General features: G+C 43.9%; 1 protein-coding gene across 1 annotated transcript in view; it reads left to right on the top strand.

Annotated features, from left to right (window-relative positions):
- The window catches only part of LOC132423860 (protein FAM163A), a 75,834-nt gene that overhangs the window by 46,122 nt on the left and 10,150 nt on the right, over positions 1 to 19,562 (top strand). The window lies entirely within an intron of this gene.

Here is a 19,562-nt window from a genome sequence, read left to right on the forward strand (position 1 = left end):
AATCAGGAAACACCTCCCAGAGGAGCTTTGCAGGAGTCGGGTGGAGGTGAGAGTGGGGTCTAGGCACACCACTCTATAGCTCCCCCAAAGCTCCAGGCTGTAGCCTGAGGGAGGCAGGGGAGGGATCAGATGTGTGTTAGGGAACTCGGTCTGGTGGCAGAGTGGAGAAGGGAGTGGGAGGGGAATTACTGGGGACAGGAGCCCAGCAAGGAGCCCACTGCAGGGCCCAGGTGAGAGTGATGGGCGGCAGTGGACACTGGCCTGGCTGAGAGCAGCAGGGCTCAAACCCAGCTCCCCATGGGAAGCCCCGTGGGAGCATTTAACCATACAGCTTCCACCTGCAGAATTCTGATTCCCTTGGTCTGGGTGGAATCTGGGGACCTGCATGGTAACACAGCTCCCCAGATGACGCTAGTGCCAGCTTGGGAACTACTGGCCCATGTGTCCTCCAGCTTGGATATTCTAGGAGACAAGTCAATATATAGGCTTTGTAAGCTGTAAAATGTTATGCAAACATGAGTGATATGTTTCTCAGGATTTTCTGAGTGAAAGTAATTTTACCAAACACCACCTGATCGCTTCTCTCAGTGTGCAATCAGTGGCAGGCTTGACCTTCAGTCTCTGACACTCTGCATCTGTTTCTCTGGTCCTCCAGCCTCTAACAGTCCAGGCAAAACAGAATTCTTCTTCAGCCAAGGGAAACAAAAAGGGGATAATTTTGACAGTAAATAATCCTCTCTCTTTCCCACCACTGACTCACCTGTTCATATATCTGGGAAATCGAAATGATATTCCTCTGGTTTTAAATAAGACCATTTTATTCGCAGACTGCTCTTGTTAACCATCCAGAGTCCATTTACCTCTTCCCGGGGGCTTCCTCGACCTCAGCCTCACAGGCAAAGCCTGCTCTGGCCAAGACCTGCTCTTACACTGACCCTATGACTGTCTTGTACTGGCCAAAGCTTGCAAGATCTCTAATGGGCTGAGTCCAGATAAACTCGTGGTGTGTGATGCTTTGGGGCAAATTTAGGTGCCGATCTTGGTCCTGCCTCTTAACAGTTGCATGGGTTTGGACAGGTAATTTAAATTTCTGAGCCTCAGTTTCACAACCTCTAGAATGGGAGAAATAAGACCTATATCCCAGGGATCTTATAAGATTGCAATGAAATGATGCATGTCATGTGCAGGGTATGGCATTGTGCAAGAACACTGAGTTGCAGAGCTGCAGCTTTTGGGAGGAGAGATGTCACAAAAAGTGAAAGGGCTCAAGAAGTCTGTGAACAAGGCACTCTGGCTCTGTGAGCGCTTTCCCATGCAAGGCCTAACCCTCCAGCCTGCCTCACTTAGCAGGCTGTGTGCTCACCTGGCACAGAGAACTGTCCCTCTCTGGACACTATGTTCAGGCTTCAGACCTTGTTGGCCTCCCATGTTCCCTAAAACAATCTCCTTAGTTAGTACATATCAGCCTCCTACCTCCAGCCCCATGCTCATGCAGACAGTATGGTCTCCATGTGGACACATCTGTTACCAGATCCCCTTCTGTGAGCCCAAAGATGGTTCTGGTCAGTCATCAAATCAATTTAAAATAAGTGAAAATTTCTGGTTATTTCATCTCAGAATCTTCCAGTGCATTCCTAGAAGAGATCAAATTCTTCTGTCTCCTCTTCTTCTACCATCCTCTTTTTTCTTTCTCCTTCTTTTTCTCATTTTAAAATGTTGTTAAGTCCTGGCTTTGATCATCTAGCCAGGAGGAAGTTTGCTTTGAGGTGTCTCTTAAAAGAGAAGGACAAAGAGTATCCTGGACCAGACCTGCAAGGACTAAAAATTTAATATTTGCAGAGTGATTTAAGCTTGCAAAGTGCTGTCACATTATCTTAGTTGGTCCACACAACTGCCCTAGGAGGAAGGTAAAGTCATTCTCTAATAAAGTAGTATTACCACCCCCATTCTGCAGGATGAGAACACAGACTTGAAAGCAATTAAGAGCCCTGTCCAGGGTCACACAACTAATAAATGGCACATACTGGATTTCAACCCAAGATATCTGAATGGCAGGATTCACAAATAGACCAATCTGGTTTGAACTGAAGACTCATTTCAGATGGTGGTGAAAAGGAGGACGAGGATTACATTTTGCAGGGCTGAAGAGCCAAGTTTGTGTTTATGCAGTGGGCAATGGTGAGTCCCAGAATGTTTTAGAGGAGGGAAGGAACATGACCAAAAAAATGATTTAGGAAGGTGAATGTAGCAGCACACAAAAAAGTTGGAAAGAAGAGATTAGTAGGAAAGGGACAAACTATTTGATTTCTTTATTTTTTAAAAAAATTTATTGAGGTATAGTTGATTTACAATGTGTTAATTTCTACTGTTCAGCAAAGTGACTCAGTTACACATATATATATTCTTTTTCATATTCTTTTCCATTATGGTTTATCACAGGATATTGAATATAGTTCCCTGTGCTATACAGTGAGACCTTGTTGTTTATCCATCCTATATATAATACTTTGCATCTGCTAATCCCAAACTCCCAATCCTTCCCTCCCCCGTTCCCTCCCCCTTGGCAACCACAAGTCTGTTCTCTATGTCTGTGAGTCTGTTTATATTTCATAGATATGTTCCTTTGTGGAGTATTTTAGATTCCACGTATAAGTGATATCATATGGTATTTGTCTTTCTCTTTCTGACTTACTTTGCTTAGTATGATAATCTGTAGGTCCATCCATGTTGCTGCAAATGGGGACAAACTATTTGAAATGTGATCCTCAACGCAGATGGTGGCAGTAGGCATAGAAAGGAAGAGACAGATTAAACGCAGGAGACAAGTAAAGGATGTCAGAGATAGTACCAAGGCTCCAAGCCTTTGGGATGGAAGGAATAACAACAACAGAGGTAGGAAGTATTATTAATAACAGCTGACATTTTTTTTGAGACGCTGTAATGTCCTAGCCACTGCAAAATTAAGAGCTTTTTGTGAATCTTTTCATTAAGTCCTCCTATTGGCCCTGTAACATAGCTAAAATTATCATCCCCATTTTAGAGATTTTAGAGGTAGAAAATTGAGACCCAAAGTGATTACATGATTTGCTTAAGATTACAAAGCTCGTAAGCTATGGACCAGTATTTCAACCCAAGTCTGGCTCACAGCCTCTAGAATCCACATTCTTAACCCAGCACTGAACAGCACTTTCAACCCACCTGCAGATATAAGCTGGGATAAAGGGAGAGTTGGTTTGGTGAGCTAGGCAAACCTGGCCTCTGTAGCTGCTGTCACCCCTAAGAGACCAAGTTCACCCTTCCACTGACCTGGGTAGATGGCAGTCAGTTCTCATGGAAATTGGGATTTCTGTTTAAGATATTTGCTAAAGAAAAGGTGTACTGTAGACTGGGGGTGGGGGGTGTGAGGGGAGAAGGCAACTTCAGTTCAGATTCTGGACAGACTTGGGAAGATAGTGGCCTTTGGAACATCAGAGAATAAGGAGAGGATGGAGCTAGAGATTATCATACTAAGTGAAGTAAGTCAGAAAGAGAAAGACGAATACCGTATGATATCACTTACATGTGGAATCTAAAATATTGCACAAATGAACCTTTCTACAAAACAGAAACAGACTCGTGGACATGGAGAACAGACTTGTGGTTGCCAAAGGGGAGAGGAGGAGGGGGAGGGATGTACTGGGAGTTTGGGGTTGGTAGATGCAAACTATTAGATTTAGAATGGATAAACAACAAGGTCCTAATGTATATCACAGGGAACTATATTCAATATCCTGTGATAAACCATAATGGAAAAGAATATAAAGAAGAATCTATATATGTGTATAACTGAGTCACTTTGCTGTACAGCAGAGATTGGCACAGCATTGTAAATCAACTATACTTCAATAATAAAAAAAAGAAAAGAATAAGGAGAGAGAAGAGATCAGTGGAAGAAAGTCGTGGGATAGAGGAGGAAAATTCCCCAAAGCCCAAAACATTCTTTTAAGTAAAGGACTTTGTATGGGCAGCCAGGCAGGGAGAAAAGAGCAAAAACAAAAGGAAATGAATTCATTTCCACCAGTTATTTTATCTGGGTTTCTCCAGCAATATTCCCTTTTAGGCCTCTGCACCCAAAGTCTGACAGCCTAGCAAAGCTTCCCTAATGCCTAGCTCAGAATTATCCACCGTAGATGTCTTTGTCCCAGACAGAGGATTTTGCTCTTAAACTCAGATAATATAAACATCCAAAAGAAAGGAAAGACCCAAGGAACTTAACATCATGGGACTCTCATATTGGAAGTAGCCCTTAGACCCAGGCAAGAGAGGCCTCTGCCCTGGGTCTCCTTGGCCACGCCCCTGCTCTGTGAGGACAAGTCTGTGGGGTCAAAAGGACGTGTCTGTGCCTTCTCTTTTAAACCATTCCTTTTCCCTGTCCAAACAGCCCTGAGCTGCTTCCAGGACCTGTTCAGACCTCTTCTCCCTTGTCTGTCCTTCCACGGGTACGCATACATCTGTGCAGGGTGGCCAAGAGGCAATTCTTTGGGGACAGTGAATGGAGCCTGGACTTTTAGGCTGGAGTGTCCACACTCTGTGCACATGAGGTCCCTCATGGGTACAGGATCAAGTCTGGAGTGGAAAGAGGAGGGGGGTGAGCTGCAGGCTAACAACTGGGCCAGCTGTCCCCATGCTGCCTCATTTCAGCATGGAGCTCCAAGTAGTCTTGGCATTCTAAAATTGAAACTGGATGTCCAGGTGTCCAAGTATATTTATCAAGGCAGGAAGGTAGAACACTTTTTATCTTACAGGTGCTAGCTTGATTTTTAACTTTGAGATATTTAGACATATGGTCTGTGGCCTCCATTTGTCATCTTGCCCTGGGCCCCACAGATGTTAGGAGGAAGAACTTGGATAAAAGAAACCATAAAAGTCATCTGCTTCAATCACCCAGCCAAGCTTGGGATCCCATTAAATGCTTAAACACCTCCAGTTATGATTGGCGTTGGTCTCACTGCCCCCTGAGTCACTAGACTACTCTGTCTCAGCAGTTTCTCACTTCTAAAAAGTGCTCCTTTCTTTTGAGTGAAAGTCCATCTTCCTGTTCCGGAAATAACATTTAGTAGTACTAACTGAAGGCTTACTCTGCCAAGTAATAGGGTGCTGAGGTCAATGAGCTTTGGTGTCACATAGACCAGGATCCAAGTCCTGACTCTGCCACTTACTAGATGTGTGCTTTGGGCAAGTTTCTTAATCTCTCTCACGTTCAGTTCCTTCATTTGTGAAATGGAAATAATAATTCCCACTTCAAAGGATTGTCATGGTTAATAAATATCTATGATTGACACTATTCATTCCTTTTTTAAGGTAAAATTGACATATAACATTATATTAGTTTCAGGTGTACAACATAATGATTCCATGTTTGTATACATTGCGAAATGATCACCACAGTAAGTCTGGTTAACATCCGTTACCACATATAGCTAGTGGGAACCTGCTGTACAGCTCAGGGGGCTCAGCTCGGTGCTCTGTGGTGGCCTAGATGGGTGGGATGGGGGAAGGTGGGAGGGAAGTCCAAGAGGGAGGGGATATATGTATACATATAGCTGATTCACTTCGTTGTACAGCAGAAACTAACACAACATTGTAAAGCAACTATACCCCAATTAAAAAAAAAAAGATCCACTCTCTCTTAGCAACTTTTGAATATGCAATACAGTATTATTAACTGGTAGTCACCATGCTGTATGTTACATCCCCACAACTTATTTATTTTGTAACTGGAAGTATGTACCTTTTAACCACCTTCCCCCATTTCTCCCACCCCCCAACCCCCTGCCACTGGCAACCATCAATCTGTTCTTTGTTTCTATGAGGACAGTATCCAGCCTTGATATCTTAATAGAAGGTCCAGTCCCAGTGAGGAAGGACATAGTTAGTGCCAATAAATAGTGGCTTGCTTGTTATTGTTGCCTAGGTGCTCTTACACTTTTTCTCATGGGTAAGAAATTGGCATTCGACCTAGAAGACCAGAGAAGCAGTCTGCAACACCACTTACTAGTTGTGTGACCTTAGATGAGTCACCTGTTCTCTCTGAGCCTCATTTACCTCATCAACGAAATGGAGTTGATGATGACTCCATCACCTCACAGAGCTCTTATATTAAAAAGCTCCTACCCAAACAGTCATTTTTCAGTTTTTCATCCTGTAAACATGCATGAAAGGTCTACTCTGTATTAGGTGCTGAAATAGGAAAGTGTGCCCCAGCTCCTGCCCTCAAGGGCCCTACACTCTAGTGAATGAGACAAAGAGATAATAATAATTTTTTAAAAAAGAACACAGTGTGATAAATGCTGGCAGCCTGATGGAGGGGACAATTGGCTCTGTCTCGGCAAGGTTTCATGGAGGAAGTTGCGCTTGAAAGAGGTGGAGGCAGTGGGGGGGGGGAATATTATGAAAAAGAAAGCATGGGGTCACATCATTTAATGGAGCAGAAATAGAGCACAAAAATAAGTCTTTCTTTTAAGAGACAGGTCTTCAGATATTTGACAAAAGTTATCATAGCCTCTCCTCCCATCTTTTCTCCAACATCTTCTCTATACAAGCTCAACAAGCCCAGTTTCTTCAACCATTGTTCACTTGATTGGCTGTGAACATGGTCCATTCCCTATATGCTCCAATGGCAGGGAATACTTAAAGGTCTATATATATCACGTAATCACCATAACCAGTTTATTAGCTATAGAATAATTAAAACCTTATTTTAAAGCCATTTATACTTTCCAAAATTCCAGGAGTCTGTAAGCTACACTACAAATCAGGACGTTCATCATCTATTCACATAGTGGTGTATGGGCTTGTCTCATGGACATAGAAAAAGTATGTGTGTGAAGAGAGTATAAGGCATATAGAAAAGAGGAAAAGAACGTGTACACGCTCATGCAGAGATTCTGTGGACTGCTGGCTTAATGCTCTTAGGAGACAATGAAAACCTCAATTCTAGATGGTGTCTTATTAAATCTCAAGGGATCTTGGTGGAATAGGTCAGAGACTAGGTCAGGTGTCATTTTAAAACTCTCTTAGGCTCAAAGGTCTCAGAATTGGCTTTGATGGAACTGGGTGCTTTTCCATGATTGTAAATTAAAAGGAAAAGCAAAATGAACAGAAGGAAAGTTCCCCTGGAAGGAAACAACAGCCCAACCACAGGAGCTGGAGGCCCTGCTGCTGTCTTAAATATCACACTGGGCATCGGGCAGATGACAGAGCCCCACCACAAGCTAGGTGGCTCTTGTTGGCCCCAGGCTGACTGACTTAACATGGTGTTCATTCTCACTGTTGAATATGGGGCATTATTTGTGTAAATGAAGTCCCCTTTAAAGCCCCATCTCTGGGTGAAAAGAGCCTGGTCCTTGAAGGATAGCTGGAGGGGTACACTGGCACCAGTCCTGTCCGTTTCATTCACGGTGGCCACAGCCAGCATCTCTCAAGGTAGCAGGAGGCCATTGTGGGACAAGATCTACCTAGGACACTAGCTGTCCTTGCTCACACTCTCAGCCATCTTCTGCTTCTGCCTACCCCAATGGTAGTACTGTAGCTGCCTGCTCAGCCTGTCAGTTCAGGGCCTTGTCCTTGCTGTGGCCTACTAGGGAATTAAAGGAGGGAAGATACCTGGTTTCCATCATGAAAGAATTAGAGCCTTGGGCAGTGGTTCTCACACTTCACTGTAAAAGGAAATACTTGAAATGAGGGTGACTATCCTGGTTTATGCCAGTTGTCCCAGCATAGTTATTAATAGTGCCCCCTTTTACTCAGAAGTGTTCCAGTTTGGGCCATAAATTGAACAATCACCCTACTTAAATTCAGATAACCAGACCTCACCCACAGAGAGTCTGGTTTACTAGGTCTAGGGGTTACCAGGAATCTGGATTTTAAACTAGCATACTCAGTGTTTCTGTCGCATGCTTTAAGAAATTCTCATAGTGAGGTAAAAGCGAGTAGAAACAGAAAGAAACTATAAAAACAGCCAGAAGACAATTAACAAAATGGCAACAAGTACATATTTATCAATAATTACTTTAAATGTAAATGGACTAAATTCTCCACTCAAAAGACATGGAATGGCTGAATATTTTTTTAAAAACAAGACTCATTTATATGCTACCTCACTTTAGATGTGAGGACACACACAGACTTAAAGTGAAGGAATGGAAAAAGATATTCCATGCAACTGGGAAACCAAAGAAAGCTGCAGTAGCTATACTTATATCAGACAAAATAGACTTTAAAACAAGACTATAATAAGAGACAAAGAAGGGCATTTATGACAGACATAATGATGTAGGGTCAATCCAACAGGTTGGTATAACATTTGTAAATATTTATACACCCAACATAGGAACAACTGAACAACAACAATAAAGCAGGTATTAACTGACCTAAAGGGAGAAATAGACAGCAATACAATAGGAGTCGGGGACTTTAATACCCTGACTTACATCAATGGATAGATCATCCAGACAGAAAATCAATACGAAAACATCAGCTTTAAACAACATGTTAGAACAGTTGAGACTTAACAGATATTTACAGAACATTCCACCCAAAAGCAATAGAATACACATTCTTCTCAAGTGCAGATGGAACATTTTCCAAGATAGGTCATGTTAGACTACAAAACAAGTCTTAATAAATTTAAGATGATTAAAATCATATCAAGCATATTTTCCTACCACAATGGTATGAAATGAGAGATTAATTACAGAAGTAAAACTGGAAAACTCATAAATATATGGCATTTAGACAGCATGCTACTGAACAACCGACGGGTCAAAGAAGAAACCAAAAGATAAATTAAAAAATTACCTTGACACAAATGAAAATGTAAATGTAACATACCCAAATTTGTGGGATGCAGCAAAAGCAGTTCTAAGAGGGAAGTTTATAGCAATAAATGCCTACCTTAAGAAACAAGAAAAGTCTCAAATAGTGAAGGCTTACACCTCAAGGACCTAAAAAAAAGAACAAATAAAGCCTAAAGTTAGTAGAAGGGGGAAATAACAAAGATTAGAGCAGAAATAAATGAAACAGTGACTAAAGAGATAATAGAAAAGATCAATGAAACTGAGAGTTGGTTCTTTGAAAGAAATCAAGAAAATTGACAAACCTTTAGCTAGATTCACAAAGAAAAAAAGAGAGGACTCAAATAAATAAAATCAGAAATGAAAGAGGAGATGTTACAACTGATACCACAGAAATACAAAGGATCATAAGAGACCACTGTGAAATTATATGCCAACAAATTGGATGACCTAGAAGAAATGGATAAATTCCTAGAAACATACAACCTACCAAGACTGAATCATGATGAAGTAGAATATCTGAACAGACTAATTGCTAGTAAGAAGATTGAACCAGTAATCAAAAACCTCCAAACAAACAAAAGCCCAGACCAGACAGCTTCATTGGTGAATTCTTCCAGTCAAAGAAGAATTGGTACCAATCCTCTTCAAACTCTTCCAAAAAAAAAAAAGAAGAGGAAGGAACTCTCCCATACTCATTTTATGAGGCCATCATTACCCGTATACCCAAACCAGACAAGAATGCCACGAGAAAAAAAATTACAGGCCCTATCCCTAATGAATATAGATGTCCTCAACAAAATATTGACAGACTGAATTCAGCATTTAAAGGATTTAATTAAAGTACATTAAAAGGGGGGCTTCCCTGGTGGCGCAGTGGTTGAGAGTCCGCCTGCCGATGCAGGGGACACGGGTTCATGCCCCGGTCTGGGAAGATCCCACATGCCACGGAGCGGCTGGGCCCGTGAGCCATGGCCGCTGAGCCTGCGCGTCTGGAGCCTGTGCTCCGCAACGGGAGAGGCCACAACAGTGAGAGGCCCGCGTACCGCAAAAAAAAAAAAAAAAAAAAAAAAAAAATTACATTAAAAGGATTAAACACCATGATCAAATGGGATTTCAGAGATGCAAGGATAGTTCCAACATCTGCAAATCAGTCAATGTGATATACCACATTAACAAAATTAAGGATAAAAATCATATGATCACGATCTCAATAGGTGCAGAACATTTGACAGTCTTCACCATCCATTTATGATTTAAAACTCTCAACAAAGCAAGTACAGAGGGCACATACCTGAACATAATAAAAGGCCATATATGGCAAGCCCACAGCTAACATCATACTCAACGGTGTAAAGTTGAAATCCTTTCCTCTAAGATCAGGAACAAGATAAGAATGCCCACTCTTGCCACTTTTATTCAACATAGTATTGGAAGTCCTAGGCAGAGCAATTTGGTAAGAAAAAGAAATACAAGGCATCCAAATTGGAAGGGAAGAAGTAAAGCTCTCATTATCTGCAGATGACATGATATTATATATAGAAAACCCTAAAGATCCCATCAATAAAAAAAAACTGTTAGAACTAATAAATGAATTCAGTAAAGTTGTAGGAGGCAAAATCTATACACAAAAATCTGTTGTGCTTCTGTACACCAATAACAAACTATCCGAAAGAGAAATGAAGAAAACAATCTCATTTATAATTGCTTCAAAAAGAATAAAATACTTAGAAATAAATTTAACCAAGGAGGTGAAAGACCTGTATATTAAAAACTACAAGACATTAATGAAAAAATTGAAGACACAAATAAATGGAAAGATATTTCATGCTCATAGAATGGAAGAATTAATATTGTTAATATGTCCATACTACCCAAAGTAATCTACAGATTCAGTGCAATCCCTATCAAAATTCCAGCAGCGTTTTTCACAGAAATAGAACAATCTTAAAATTTATATGGGGGCTTCCCTGGTGGTGCAGTGGTTGAGAGTCCGCCTGCCGATGCAAAGGACACAGGTTCGTGCCCTGGTCCGGGAAGATCCCACATACCGCGGAGCGGCTGGGCCCGTGAGCCATGGCCACTGAGCCTGCACGTCCGGAGCCTGTGCTCCGCAACGGGAGAGGCCACAACAGTGAGAGGCCCGTGTACCGCAAAAAAAAAAAAAAAAAAAAAATCCTCCTGATCCCCCTGGGTCAGAGACCCAGGTGCAGGCTGTGCCTTGGCCTAGGCTGGGGCTTACGTTGGCTGGTCGCAGAGGGGCTACTTACTAGGAAAATTTTGAGAAACTGTTTATCGTTTATGTTTCCTACCAAATCCCTATCTTCTTTGTGTCTTTCTGTTTAGGAAGTTCATAAATGCTAATCTCTCTGTCTCTTTTCAACTTTACCTAAATTGGCATCCTCCCATCTCTGAGAATTACTGGTAGTTCCTACCGATCATTTTTCTTTGGACAAGTCATCCTCTTTTATGATGATAACCCTTGAAAGAACAGGAAAAGTTGCCTGTGGGCTGTCTCTTCAAGGTGTCTTATTTAAAGAAACTCACATCCAATATGCAAAACATATGTGGAAAGCAATTTAAACCTTTATTGAAGATTTTGGGGAAGTCCCAATGGGATAAATTTCATTCATAATATACAAAAAAACTTAAAAAGTCTCTTTCCCATTTCCATCTCTCTCAATATCTCACGCACACAGCAGCCACCTCGAGTCTACTCCTCCCTGCAGTCTCTCCAGAATGTTTTTCAAGTACCTTTCATGCCAGCTCTTGAACTTCTCCTTTTCTCCTTTCATTGTCTAAGTGTATTCAGGTCAGGTCATATCAGTTCAAACAGCATGGTATCTCCCGACTTATCTTTTATTCTCCCCAGTCCAGGACATGAGCTGGTAGGCAGAGTTTAGCAGAAAGCAGAGGATATAAACATTATATGTTTCCCTATTACACAATATGTTTTCCTATTGCACCAAAAAGTGTAAAATTGCTCTTTTAACCTGTTTTTTGAGAAAGCATGGCTCATCTGGATCAGCCTAATAGTGGAGGCTTCCCTGATGGGTAATCTGGCCACATGCAGTTTTCACCCACTTCAGCCCTCAGGGGCCAGTGGATGAAATGGGACTCCTGTCTCCATCTTCACTTCTGGGGGGCAGTTGGAAGCTCAATTTAGAATCAGCACAAGCCTCCCCACCACACCTACAGGGTGCAAAGTGAGAGATTCCGCTGGAAGAGCCATCACAGGCCCCTCCCATGGCCAGAGAAATTAGAGCATGTAATGCAGAGAGAATTACGATTCATGGAGATATAACTACTGTTTGCTTAGTTTTGCTCCCTCTGGACGACAATATGTTGATAAGTCAAGTAGGTCAGTTTTTAGAAAAGTTTAACTTGGAACTTCACGAAGACACCCAAGGGATTAGTTGAGAATTAGCAAACCCAGAATGTGGAATAGGAACCATATATATTGTGGGATGCAGTTGACTTGAGTGTGTGTGTGTGTGTCAACTATTAAGAATAGGAGGCATGGGCTTCCCTGGTGGCGCAGTGGTTGAGAGTCCGCCTGCCGATGCAGGGGACATGGGTTCGTGCCCCGGTCCGGGAAGATCCCACATGCCACGGAGCGGCTTGGCCCATGCGCCATGGACGCTGAGCCTGCGCATCTGGAGCCTGTGCTCCGCAACGGGAGAGGCCACAACAGTGGGAGGCCCGCACACCGTAAAAAAAAAAAAAAAAAAAAAAAAGAATAGGAGGCATATTTGGATGTGAATTTCCCATTCTGCTCACTAAGCCCACGGGGTTCTGCCAGGAGCTCTCCCGTGGTTTTCGTGGAGTCCCGCGCCCACCTGCACAAGTAGCAAAAGGTCTGCTGCCTGCATCACTTCATCACCTGCAAATGGACTTTTGAGAGTCCTCCTCAGGGCCCTCTTGCCCATTTTAGAATGTTTTCATTGAAGTGACTAAGGATCCTGAATAAATCCTGGTGCGATTGTTAAGGCCCCCAAACCCTGTAGCTGCCTCGTCACACCCTCATCCTGCCCTCAGCCTGGTTCCATCAGACCCGACTGGCAGGATGAATGGACCAGGTCTCTGGGCTGGAGGACAGGAGAGGAGGCAGCTCAGTAGTGCTTCCCACACCTCGCTGTACCACATGGGTTGACAGTTTTCCAATCTTCCTGCTACATTTGTTTGTGTCCTGTGAGATTTGCCTTAGATTTGGTCTAAATTTTCCTTGGTCTCCTTTTATCCCATTACTTCAAATCCTGTCCCCTTGGAGCACATTGAGCAAGCCTCCCCCTTCCTGCTACTCTGAGTTAGATGACTCTAGGGTCCTGTGACCAGTCCCTCACAGGCTAGCTCCCTCTGGCCCACTCATTAGCCTAATGCCTTGCCCTTCCTTATCTCCATCTGGCCTCAGAAATCAAACTCTCTGTCCCTTCAGTGGCCTGGGTTCTCTTATTTGTATCTCTTCCAGTCTCCTGACATCTTGCCAGCAAGAAGAAACAAACCCCATAGATGCTTCTGCCTTTCCTAACAAGCCCGTTCAGTAGTCATCAGGCTGGAGGCCTGCTGCCTGGGGATCTCGGAACACCATCCAAACAACAGTAGAGATCAAATGGAGAGAAATCCAAGCGTGTGGTGCAGAGCAATGCATCTTGTGGAAAGGAAAAGTGAACCCCTTCCCAACACACAGGCCATGGTGCCCCTGAGCCTCCTGCAAATGGTCAGGTCAGGAAATAGAACGTGGAGTCAGAACTGGGGTGGGACAGAGATGGGACCCATGGCACAGGGCACATGTTCCCTGCAGAGCTAGAACTATGCTAGTCATGGAAGAATGGTGTGGGCAGGGTGTCCCAGCTCTTCCCAAAATAGCTGTGTGACCTTGGCCAAGCCACTTGGCCTTTCTGAACTTTTTGCTTTCTGTGAAATAAGAGAAATCAAAAAACTGCCATGCCTGAACATCAAACAAGATGAACATAAGAAAACTATCAGCAGTAATGAACATTGTTTTGAAAGGCAGAAACGGAAAGAGAGCCAAGTCCAAGGTGAACAAAGCCCTTGATACTTTTACTGGCTTCTGCACCCGTCTTTCTGAAGCAGAGAGAACAGATCCATGATCAGGAACCCTGACCCCAAGAGCTGCAGGGACAAGTGTCATCTGTACAAAATAGCCCACACCCATCTAAAATGACACATAATTAAGTCCCTCCATGCCCTCTAGACTATTAGCACAGTGGGAGTTGGCAGGCAGAGAGCTCAGGGAAGGCTGAGAGGTGAGGCAGGTGGGGCTTGGAGGTGCTGTGAGATGCTCTGTGGCAGGGGCGGTGGGCAGTGGGCAGTGGGGGTGAGCGGGGGGAGTGGCGAGGAAGACGTCCCACAAACCTGGCATGTGTCTATTCACTAGTCTCTTTGTTTGACAAGCATGTATTGAGCATCTACTACATTCTAGGGCTGGGGATTCGCTGGCAGACACAAAGCAGCGTGCTTACTGGGTTTTAGATCAAAGTCACACCCCCTCCCCAGCCTGAGGGGCCCATAGCCAGGTTCTTAGGCTCTTAAGGTTTGAGGGCTCCTACACACATGCACCCACTGTTCTTCCATGATCGGCATGGTTTTTATTGGGGGACCACACAGGGCAGCCCATCTTTGGGACACCCTCGTCAGGGAGGAGGTGAGCTCAGCCTCACCTCTGACAGAGGCATCAAGGACACAGGCAGCACCTCTGGGGTGACGCTGGGCTTTGAGGAGCAGGGCTGTCTCCTCTTTGCTGTTTCTCTGCAGCAGATACTCGCTGATAACCCCGAGCACTGGATGAGCAGCTCTTCCTGCCCCAGGGAGTTTGCAGCCTCACGCACTGTGTTAGGCTGATAGGAACTGCAGAGTCACCCCCAGGCCTTCCATCTGGGGGTCCTGGGACCTGAGGACAGACTGTGCCCACTACTGTTTACTAGTCTCCCAACCTGTGAGCTCCTTGAGAGCGCTCTGCCTATTCATCTTTGTGTCTCTGGAGCAGAGCTCAACGCCAGGCACTTACTTAGTGCTCAGTAAATAGCAGATAAAGAATAAGTGAGGGGAATAGCACAGTTTCCACGAGTATCATGCTGAGACAACAAGGTCCCAGCCAGAACGCTAGTCACGGTCATGATCAGGGGCCTTAGGGACACATTTAATCTGAGAGCTAGGTCTAGGCTAGAACAAAAGAGGAATGACCATCTATTTTCACATGCAATACCTCAGGCATAACTCATATATCAGCTGGGATCATGTGTTCTAAGGATCTAGATCGGACTTGCTCTAACCCCTGTTCCAGGGCTCATAGGAAGCCAGAATCTGTCCCAAGGGCCATCGTTCTCACGGTGACCTCTGGCTCTAAACTGCGCACACCGAATTAGTTCCTGTGTCATCTGCGTTCCACGGATATGCACCCAGGTCTGAGCTCAGTGCCTTCACTGGATTGCCACAAACAAGAAAAATATCCCTCACATTTGTGAGTTACCAACAGTTTGCGAAGACAATACAAAAAACTTAGAGACCTCCCAAATCTTAAAAGGCTTTCTCTCAAACTAACTGCTGGGGTTTTATCTGGCCAAGAGGCTCAGCAGGGTCCCCCAGTCTGGGCCATTCTTTCTGGCTCCTCTCTCTTCCTCACGCTGCCCTCCCTGCTCTTCCTGCCACCCTACACCCCAATAAATTCTTCTCACTCTCTTACACCGAGTGGTCCAGCTCTTACCAGGGTCTGCTCCCCAAACTTGGCATAGCCAATTCATCAAGGGATGAATGAGCACAAAGGGCCATCTCTCCTGTTAGCAGCACAGAGGACTTCAGGGACTCTGAGTCCTTGGAACAACACCCACCCTCCTTATAAGGCTGCAGCATTTTAAATAACCACACCCTTTCCCATAATCCTCACCCCGTAAGGGAAGATAAATCATTTACCTTCGTTTTGTAGATGAACCTCAAGGAGATCATTCATTGTCCAAAATCGCCCAAGCAATGAGCGTAGAAAACAGAATTTAAACCAAAATCTTGGGACTCTTAGCCTTGTGCTCTTTCCACTACCTGCAGCAGGTGAGACCAGAATGGAAGGCATGTGTTGGGACAGCACTCTGCATGCAGAGCAGCTTCCCATTTGACCTGCCATCCCACTGTCTAGAATGTGCAGAACACCAGGCATTGGGAACGGAGCTTTATGAAGACACAAGATTCCAAGTCTGTGCCCTCAAATGGTCTGGAATTTAAGAAGGAAGCAAAATACAGCCACTCGACACCAGTGTGTCAACAATACAGTTACCTGAGAACAAATAGGAAGGTCGAATAGAAATGTGCAGCATTGAGTCAATCATGGAAGGCCTCCTGGGGGTGGTGAGAGACCCCTTCTTTCTTTTTTGAGTTGGACCTCAGACATAGAAGGTTAAGTTAATTATACTCCTCAGTGTTACTTCTCAGATAGTCCACATTATTTTTCATCATTGGTCTTGGCAAGGCCCCTCTCCTCTATTATTTATTTTTTTCTCTTTTATTCTTATTCCTGTTCTCATTTTCCTCCTTCCACAGTCAGCCATTCTAGCATATTTAATGTGTATACATTTTGGGGTATGTGTTTTCGGTTTTGTTTTGTTTATTGAGGTATAATTGACATATAACAGTGTATTAATTTCAGGTATACCACATAGTGATTCCGTATTTGTATACATTGCAAAATGATCATCACAATAAGTCTAGTTATCATCCGTCACTACACATAGTTGCCAAAAAATGTTTTTCTTGTGATGATAACTTTTCAGATCTACTCTGGCAGCAACTTCCAAATATACAATAGAGTATTGTTAACTACAGTCGCCATGCTGTACATTACTTCTCCATGACTTACTTATTTTATAACTGGAAGTTTGCATCTTTTGACCCCCTTCGCCCATTTCTCCCACCTCCACTCCCACCCCCACCCCTACCTCTGGCAACCACCAACCTGTTCTCTGTATCTGTGAACTTGGGGGGTTTTTGTCTTTGTTGTTTTTGTATGTGTTCTTGAAAATGTAAATTGTTGGTCTGTGTGCCTGTATTTTAAATTTATATAAGCAGTATTATACATCTTTATACATCTAATTCTGGGTTTTTTTTTTTCACTTAGCCTTCTGCTAAGGTTTATCCTTGTTGCTCTGTGTTACTATGGTCCACTTGGTCCATTGCTTTCAGCAGTTGCATTATCCTCTGAGGTGTGCCTCTACCTGACTTTACCCCTCCACTCTCTAGTGATGATCACTGAGCCTGCTTCCAATTCCCTGCCACCATAAAACACAGTGATGAACGTCTCCACACATGGCCCCTTATGGATATATTGAGAAATTTGGGGGATACAGACCCAGGAGCAGAGTTGCTGCTTCATGGGGTCTGAACTTAACGTGACCAAGTAGTGCCAGGTCTCTCCCTCAACAGTTGTCGTAACTACACTCCACCAGCAGTGCCCTTAAATTCCCACATCTGCTCCAACACGTGACATTATCCAGCATCCTAATTTTTGCCAGTCTACCAGTGTAGAGTGATAGCTCACTGTGGTTTCAATTTGCGTTTCCCAGATTACTAATGAGTTTGGGCATCTCTTCATTTTCTTGTTAGCCTTTTGGATTACTTTTTTTATAAACCACCTGTCTATTACCCATTATTATATTGAGGGTCTCTTTTTTTCCCTTGATGATTTGCAGAGGTTCCTTGCATCTCTTAGAGAGGCCCCTTCTCAAACAGCACAGGCCTCTCTTTGCTGCTGTAGTACCTCATCTGGAGCAAAGGAACCGATCTGACCACCAACTCTTCCCACCCTCATCCGCGGGGTCAGGGCTTGGTGATGGCCATAAGTACAGTCAGAGTGAAAATAGCCCCTTCCTCCGATTCCCTCTGCTAGCCATGCCTAAGCATTGATGTCCGAGGAGACAGGGAGCAAGGAAAAAAACTGTTCCTCTTCTCCGGGGCTGCTAACCTGCTGTGTCAATTTCATGAGTTAATAAATGACTGGAGAAGGCTTAATTGCATCGGAAGAAATTGAGATCAGCCGGTGCTTAGGCCCCACTCAATTAACTTGTGCTCCTAAGGGGGCCAAGCAGGGTGCAGGGGGCAGCCAATCGTTAATTACATGTGCTAGGGTCAGCTACAGCAGGCGTTCTGCCACTGTTGGTCCAGGCAGTGAGGGAGGTGACCCTGCCTCTGGGCGCTGAAGTCACTGAGGGCAGGGGCCCTTCAGAGAGAACATAGACCCCTGGTCTTATGAGGAATGGGAAACCCATTTCCAGCACATTCTACCAGGGTGGCTTTTAATGCTCCCCCAGCCCCATTCTTCCCCTAGAAGAATGGCCTTAAGGTTCCGCATCCTGACCTCTTTATTGGCTCCAACCCACCCAGAGACACCATGTACTTTTGGTTCTCCTTGCACTCCCTTCCTCCTCCTTCTGGCCTGCTTGGCCCGAGGACACAGAATCCAGAGCCAGCCTTGTTATGGGCAGCAGATGATGCCACAAACTCTGCAAGGTCACCCGCCTCCCCTGCTGCCTCCAGCCGCCTCCCCTGCTGCCTCCAGCCACCTCCCCTGCTGCCTCCAGCCACCTCCCCTGCTGCCTCCAGCCTGAAATCCTCCCAAAGACCTTCATTCCTGCATCATTTCCCGAAAGGGCCAGATAGTAAGACTCAAACCTGTTAAAGACACAGATTCTGGGCCCCTCCCCTGGAGATGCTGCTTCAGTAGGTCTGGAGTCTCTGCTTTAACATGTGGCTCAGGTGATGGTTACCATCAAGCCAATTTGAGAAACCCTATTTCAGGGGACACCTTAGCTCCTGGGGAGACAAGTGCGGATGTTCTAGGAGGAGAGACAGCATCCTAATGGCAGGGCCCTGGACTGGGGCCAGGAGGCTTTGCTCCAGCTCCATCTCTATCTTGCTGTGTGTGGTTAAGCAAGTCACTTGTCCTCTCTGAACTTGGTTTCTTCATCTAGAAAAGTAAAGATATTGGGCCAGATCTCTTAGAGTCCTTCTATTTCCATGGACCATTTTTGTGTAAGTAACTGGTTTGTTAAACAAGCATATTGCATGGTTTATGCTCAAAAAGCAACTTTGATTTTTTTTTCTTCTAGTATCCCTTTATTTTTTAATTTTAATTTTTTTTAGTATACCCCTCCATTTATTTAGTAACCTTTAAAAGTCTTTATAGGCTCGGTGCTTTGTGACCACCTGGAGGGGTGGGATAGGGAGCGTGGGAGGGAGGGAGATGCAAGAGGGAAGAGATGGGAACATATGTGTATGTATAACTGATTCACTTTGTTATAAAGCAGAAACTAGCACACCATTGTAAAGCAGTTATACCCCAATAAAGATGTTAAAAAAAAGTCTTTATAAAAATAAAATTTTATAGATTTCTACATAAAGTCTCTGTATAGCTTGTGTTATGTATATACCTAGGACCTAATAATTTTATCATTTTATATGTCTTTAAAATTACATTTTCTTACTGTTTTTTTGCTAGTGAGAAATGGTAATAAGATGACTTAGAATGTTTCTTCTTTTTCTGTTATTGGAATGCTCTGTGTAAGATAGAATGATTTCTTTATTAAATGTTTGGTAGGTGTTTCTGGTGAAGCCCTCTGGGCCTAGGTGTTTTCTTTTCTCTTTTTCTTCTTTTTTTTTGAAAGTCAATTTTCGATGATTTGATTCTTCACATTATGTTTCAAGTAACTTCTTGAGGAGGTGTTAGTA

The sequence above is a fragment of the Delphinus delphis genome, chromosome 1 (assembly GCF_949987515.2).
Source record: "Delphinus delphis chromosome 1, mDelDel1.2, whole genome shotgun sequence".
In the NCBI taxonomy this organism is placed as follows: Eukaryota; Metazoa; Chordata; class Mammalia; order Artiodactyla; family Delphinidae; genus Delphinus; species Delphinus delphis.